Raw genomic sequence first — 7,959 nt, forward strand, 5'->3', positions numbered from 1 at the left:
ATGTGAGTTAAGAAAGATAACGAACTTATAAGTGATCTTTAGGACTAACTAGAGTATACGATGCTTATCGTAAATTTGAGCAAAGAAATACTAATAAATGATACTTAACAAGGTAAGTTTAAAAACATGATCTAATGGATTTTATAATTTGGTTCTAATAGATGATACTTCAAAAGGAATGTTGCAAAACATGACCAATGTCTCTCATAATTCGGTTTTGGTTCTTTTAGAGCCGATTAAGCACTAATCTAGTTAGATCAGAACGAAATATCCGAGAATCGAATAAGCCCAATATAAAAAAGTGGGAACTGTGTGGGATAGCTTATTATGTATTGTATTAATTGGTTCTAGTATGGTTATTCGATCCAAACTCTCATCCCTACTTGAGATATAGATAAAGAACGAGAAAAGAGAAGAGATGTAATGTTAGGGAAGGAACGTTAGTGAGGGGTTCATGTTCTCGATCTTTTTTTTTTTGGTGATGATGGTTTATCACGTTGGAGGTCATTAGCCAAGAAGAGAGGCACTGAAGGACTAAATTGGTAAGAGAAAAAGGAAGGATGCGTCGTGCTCATGATCATTATCTTAGAATAAACTTATGAGGTGTAGGTATGTAGTTGTATATTAGGTTTAAAGGGGTTTTGCCCTTGTTTATATCAAAATAATAAAAGAAATAAATAAATATTAATGACTAAAAAAAAATGATTTTTATAAATAAGGGTATTCTAGTATTTTTCACGTTTTGTAAGGGTAAAATTTGAAACAAAATAAATTGTATGGATAGTGTAAGTGAAACAAAAATAATTTATAGACTAAACATTTAATTTTGACAAACAACATGGATGATTTTAGCAATATGTTCTATATAAAAGTGATTTGAAATGAAATGAAATATGTTTTGAAAATTAAAAACAATATAAGTTGATGTTAAGAGGCACGGGAAAAATAGAGGTAAAGATGAATACACGGACAAGTCGAAAATCAAAACATGTGTGACATTTTATACATTCCAGGATTTAGAATACAATTAATTCGTTTCCTTATAAAACTAATAGAAAAAACTAATTTGTTAAGGGGGTAAAGCGTAAATATAATAAGAATAATTGATAGTCAAAGAGTTTTCAGACACATTGAAGGCCCACAAAATCATCATTGGTTTCTACTTTCTCCCTCTCCCTCTCCTCCATTGTTGTTTGGCCCACAAAATCATCATTGGTTTCTACTTTCTCCCTCTCCCTCTCCTCCATTGTTGTTTCGCGCTGCTCATTTCTTCTTCATCAATTATGCAACAATGGTGAATCACATCTCTCCCTCTTCATCTCTCTCTCGATAAAAAATATTAACCAAACTATGTCTGTAAATGTATTTTTCACTTTCATCATCGTTTTCTTACAATTTATCATTGTTCTTCATTTTTCGTCAACATTGCAACAATGGCAAATCACTTCTCTCTCACGATCGATCGATTTGATTAATCGAATGCTCTGTTTTCTTATAAGCTTACTAAATTACTTTTATTTTCTTCTTGATTTATTATGAACTCGACTGAAAACGCTAATGAAAGTGTACGATTTTCTTTTTGATTTTATCACTCTCGATCATGTATTTGTATGTGTCATATGTAAGTTATTCGTTAGCTGTTGATTCACTTTTATTTAAATTGCAAACTACCAATCGTTTTTGTATGTAAATCGTATCTTGCCACCAATTAATGTCTACTCTTAGGCAAAATTAGAACTAAATCGCTCAAACATTTATTGAAATAAAAAATTTCTTCGGGATGTTAATAATACATTAGAATTTCGTTCTACTTCTTTTATATATATATATATATATATATATATATATATATATATATATATATATATATATGTGTGTTTTTTGTGTTTGCTAATGTATACACAACATCAAAGAGAGTTGCAGAAAAAAAAAGTGGCAAAATTTGAGAAAAATATAACAAAATGGGGATTGTGACCGATCGCTTCAAAGAAGATGAAAACAGAGCTTCATGTGCTTGTTTTCTTCGTTGTAGTGGTATTTGGATCATGTAAGTCCTCCTGTATTTTCTTCTTGTTTACATAAAACCCAAATTACAAAATCAATTCAAGCATTTGTTTTGCCATTAAAGGTATAACTATAAGGTTGAAATACCATAAATGTATAATATTTGTCAACGAATAGAATGTTTTTTTAAGTGAGAATAGTGAAACCCATTAACAATACATTTAGGAATAGTGAAACCCATTAACAAGAAATTCACTATTTTATGAGAGAATTAAGTTTTTTTAGCCAAATATGTAATAATTTAGAATACTCAAAAACAATGTTAGTTTTTAATTTTACGAAATGAGATGTGTCAAATGATCATTTTTTTATTGTAAAATAAGCTATCATTTTAAATTAAGTTCCACATTACAAATTTTTATTTTACAAAGTCATTGTTAAATTATTTAGTTTTTACTTTTATGAAAAAATATTAATAATTTTATAAAAATCGATATGATATAAAGAAAACGTATCACATTAAATTTTTAAAATTTTTTGAACATTTATCATAAAATAAGTAACCTATCATTCTAAATTAACTTTCCACATTACACAAACTTTTAGAAAGAGGTTATAAAACAATTTTATTATTGTTAGTATGAAATAATATTATTTTTGTAACATTTATTTAAAAAGAAATTCATTTAATGATACAACACCGTCTTTTTTATATTTTATAGTAATCATATATTTTAAAAAGATATATACCATTTATTACAAGGATTCGCCTTTTTAATATCAAAGTTGACCAACTTTCTCTCTCTTTATACGTTTTTTATCATCAAATATTTTGGTAATAATACTTGGTCGAATTTCACTAGTAACAAATTTAATTTACATTTAACTTCATATGTATGTATATTGATAATTAAATTGTGTTTTATCTTGGAGTTATATTTTAGATTGTCAGGCTAGTATTGATGGGATGAAAAATTCAATGGGTCAAATGCTTAATTAAATTTAAAATCAATTATCTTAAACTTCTAATAAAAAGTGCATTGCATCTAAGCATTTTGTCATAATAAATGTTAATTTTACATATTTTAATGGTTTCATGTTGTGTTGAAAAAAACATATTTTTGAAATTAACCTTATTACCGTTAATGAAAGCATACACACTAATTTGATATTCTCTAATGTTTATATTTTCAAATTATTTTAACTTTTGTTTTATCTGGGTCAAGGCAACACTGACATAATAGTTGTATTTTGTGTTGTTATACTATGCTTAAAATGCATTGAACTGTATTTGGTATGCATTAAACTGATACCATTATCAATATTAAATTTACAAAAATCACAATTTTTTGTACAACACAAAAAGGTGACATTGACTCAATTTTGATGTATTGTCAATGAAAAAGATTTTAATGCCCTCATCGTCATTGTTTGTATATGATTTCCTTAAAAAAAACCCTTCATATTTTAATAAAACCCCCAAGTCAAATCCATCTAATAATGTCTTGTTTTTATAAATTTCTTTTATTATTTTTGTAGTAAATTAGTTTATAATTATTAATATTTTCTATTAAATCAACTATTTAAAGTAAAATTATTATTTAATTTGTTTGTTTAGACTACATTTCCGATTAAATTATATATATTTTTTATTTATTTTGTTTTCGTTTTATTTTTAAATATTTTTGCAAATAAGCTCTCTTGTTTATAAAGAAAAGTACCGATTTTTTTCTTTTTAGTATTTTAGGTTTTGTTAATTAAACCGGTACAATTTTTGTTTTCGATTTGGCTATATGTTACGAATTATTTTTTTCTCAAACACGATTCTGATTCTAGTATACCAAAAACTCTTGTATACGGTTTCTGTTGTAAGAATTTAGGAAGAGTATATGTTCATTAAACGACTTTATTTTTATAATTCAAAAATCTATTATTTATTTTTTGGGCTTCTTCAAATATACATTTAAGGTTGTTCTTTTATTTATATTTTTAACGTTTTGTTCAATTTTTTAACATTTTAACTAACCTTTTGACGTATTATTTGTATATCTAAAAACGTTTATAAGCTAATTCGAAACATAAAAAACATAATTTATTTAATACAACATTATTAAACATGAAAAACATAGATTATTAAATCCTAAAATGGTAATATGGAGTTATGACTCCACTACTTTAGAAAGATTATTAAATATACCAATACAAACTTATTACTTAATTTATTTCTCTTGATTTGTGAACAAAAAAAAGGTTATTACTTATATTATTATTTTTATACACACCAAAATAGTTTATATATATATATATATATATATATATATATATATATATATATATATATATATATATATATATATATATAAAAGAGTGTAGAGTGATTGAAAAAATGTTTGAAATGTTATAAAATATTTAAAGAAATCTTGAAAAAATAGGAAAAAATAATAAAAATATGAAAAATAATAAGTAAAAATTATAAAAAAAAAATTAAATTTAAAACTTAAAAGAAACTTGAATGTTGTTAGTAAAAAGGGTTTAAAAGTAAGTTGTAAAAAAACTTAAAATGTTTAAATTGTCAAAACAAATTGTATGGACAGTACAAGTGCAACAAATAAAAAGTTATAGATTAAACATTTAATTTTGACAAACAAAATTGATGATTTTAGCAATATGTTCTAAATAAAAGTTAGGTGGAATGAAACATGTTTTGAAAAGTAAAAAGAATATAAGTTGATATTAAGAGGCACATGAAAAATAGAGGTAAAAGATGAATACATCGACAAGTCAAAAATCAAAACATTTGTTGCATTTTATAGATTCCAGGATTTAGAATACATATAATTGGTTTCCTTATAGAAATAATAGAAAAAACTGATTTGTTGAGGGGTAAAACGTAGAAATTATAAGAATAATTGATAAGTCAAAGGGTTTTAAGACACATTGAAGGCCCATAAAATCCTCCTCGTTTCTACTTTCTCCCTCTCCCTCTCATTTGTTGTTGTTTCGCATTGTAGATCTCTTCTTCATCAATTCCGCAACAATGGTGAATCACTTCTCTTCATCTTCATTTCTCTATTGATTAAATATATTAATCAGACTACATGTGTAAATGTATTTTCACTATCATCATTATTTTCTAACAATTTATCATTTTTCTTTCTTCTTCATCAACACTGCAACAATGACAAATCACTTCTCTCTCACGATCGATCGATTTGATTAATCAAACGCTCTGTTTTCTTATAAGTTTACTAAATTTCTTCTATTTTCTTCTTAATTTGTTATGAACTCGACTAAAAACGCTAATGAAAGTTCACGATTTTCTCTTTGATTTTATAACTCTCGATCATCTATATGTATGTGTCATGTGTAAGTTATTCGTTAGCCGTCAATTCACTTTTATTCAAATTGCAAACTACCAATGGTGTTGGTATGTAAATCTTATCTTAGCACCAATTTATGCCTACTTTTAGGAAGAATTAGAACTAAATGGCTCAAACATATATTGAAATAATATTATCCTTTGAGATGTCAATAATACACTAGAATTTCATTATTCTTCTTCTTTTATGAATATATATATATATATATATATATATATATATATATATATATATATATATATATATATATATATATATATATATATATATTGTGTTTGCTATAATGTGTAGACGATATCAAAGAGAGTTGCAGAAAAGAAAGTAGCAAAGTTTGAGAAAAATATAACAAAAAGAGGATTGGGTCCGATGGCTTCAAAGAAGATGAAAACAGAACTTTATGTGCTTGCTTTCTTCGTTGTAGTGGTGGTTGGATCTTGTAAGTCCTCTTGCATTTTCTTCTTTTTTACATTAAACCCAAATTGCGAAATCAATTAAAGCATTTATTTTGCCATTAAAGGTATAACAATAAGGTTGAATACCATAAATGCGTAATATTTATCAATAAATAGAATGCCTTTTTTGTAAGAAATGTAAAATTTGTTAAAAATGGAATATGAAGGATTCATAAAATATTATCTAGTTGACTAGAGGAAATGAAATAAAAGTTGATTAGAGACAATGAAATAAAAGTTGATCAGTAAAATTTAATTATTTATCTGTATTAAAATATATATTATTAATTACATACAATTATAATTTATTTTATTTATTTATTTCAATTTACATATTGAGGTAATACAAAGTCGAGATTAAATTGAGTTCTTTAACTATATATCTAAAATTTTAAATTTATGAGAATTTAGTTTTTCAATTTATGGGAGAATATCGAAAACTATTAACCATAAATTTAAGGAATAGTGAAACCTATTAACAAGAAATTCAAATTTTTATGAGAGAATTAAGTCTTTTTCAACAAAATATACAATAATTTAAAATAGTCAAAAACAATGTTAGTTTTTAATTTTACGAAATGAGATGTGTCAAATGATCATTTTTTTTGCAAAATATACTATCATTTTAAATTAACTTTCCACATTAGAAAAAAAAAACCTTTAGAAAGTCATTGTTAAATTATTTAGTTTTTACTTTTATGAAAAAATATTAATAATTTTATAAAAATCGATACTATTTAAAGAAAATGTATGACGTGATATATATATATATATATATATATATATATATATATATATATATATATATATATATATATATATATATATATATATATATATATATATATATATATATATATATGAGAAAAGTGAATATACCCTTAAGGGTATATAAGCTTAGGTACCTAAACTCATCATGCTATGTTGTTTTGTATCATATGTGTACATTGTAATTGTCTAATGTTTTTATAATTCAACTTCTAACTTGATTTACTTATAAGATTTTTATAAATTTCACATCTATCTTTCTTTTACATAATTTTCATTTTCAACTCTAATATATATAGTCTAATAGGTGTTCGGCAACAAGAAGTGATATGAGAGGAAAACAATAGTGAAATTTTGAAAATCTCCAAAGTAAATCAAATTAAGGTTGAAGTTTAATAACATTATAATGAATATATCAAACAAAACAACTAATTATAGTGAGTTTGGGTACTTAAGTTTATATACCCTTAAGGGTATATTCACTTTTCCATATATATATATATATATATATATATATATATATATATATATATATATATATATATATATATATATATATATATAATTTTTGAACATTTATCCTAAAATATGTAACCCATCATTGTGAAATTAACTTTCCACATTACATTAACTTTTAGAATCATTGTCAAATTAACTTTCCACGTTACATTGACTTTTAGAAAGACGTTATAAAACAATTTTATTGTGAAATAATATTATTTTTGTAACATTTATTGAAAAAGATATTCATTTAACCACACAACACCATTTTTCTATATTCTGTAGTGATCAACCGTAAAAGATATATTTTAAAAATATATATACTTTTTATAAGGAGGATTCTACCATTTAATATCAAAGTTCACCAACTTTATATCTCTTTGTATGTTTTTTATCATCAAATATTTTGGTAATGATACTTGGATGAATTTCACAAGTCAAAGAACAAATTTAATTTACATTTAAATCCATAAGTATGTTTATTGTTAATTAACTTGTGTTTTATGTTGCAGTTATATTTCAGATTGTCAGGTTGGCATTGACGGGATGACAAGTTACATGATTCAAATGTTCAATTAAATTTAGAATCAATTATCTTAAACTTCTCATAAAAATGCATTGCATCTAAGCATCTTGTCATAATAACTGTTATTTTTATATATTTTAATGGTTTTATGTAATGTTAAAAAAAAAATTACATTTTTGAAATTTTATTACCGTTAATGAAAGCATAGACACTACTTTGATATTCTCCAAAGTTTATATTTTCAAGTTATTTTATCCTTTGTTTTGTCTGAATCAAAGTAACACTGACATAATAGTTGTATTGTTTGTTGTTATATTGTGGTTAAAAT

The 7,959-nt window shown here is 24.3% G+C and overlaps 1 long non-coding RNA gene across 1 annotated transcript; it reads left to right on the top strand.

Moving 5' to 3' along the window:
- The first annotated feature begins 4,967 nt into the window (after positions 1–4,967).
- LOC145001847 (uncharacterized) lies at positions 4,968–7,757 on the top strand. The gene is made up of 3 exons (XR_013661729.1): positions 4,968–5,044; positions 5,676–5,820; positions 7,618–7,757. It is a non-coding gene; the product is annotated as an uncharacterized LOC145001847 (long non-coding RNA).
- The last annotated feature ends 202 nt before the right edge of the window (positions 7,758–7,959 follow it).

The sequence above is a fragment of the Lactuca saligna genome, chromosome 1, assembly GCF_052625555.1.
Source record: "Lactuca saligna cultivar CGN05327 chromosome 1, ASM5262555v1, whole genome shotgun sequence".
Classification (NCBI taxonomy): Eukaryota; Viridiplantae; Streptophyta; class Magnoliopsida; order Asterales; family Asteraceae; genus Lactuca; species Lactuca saligna.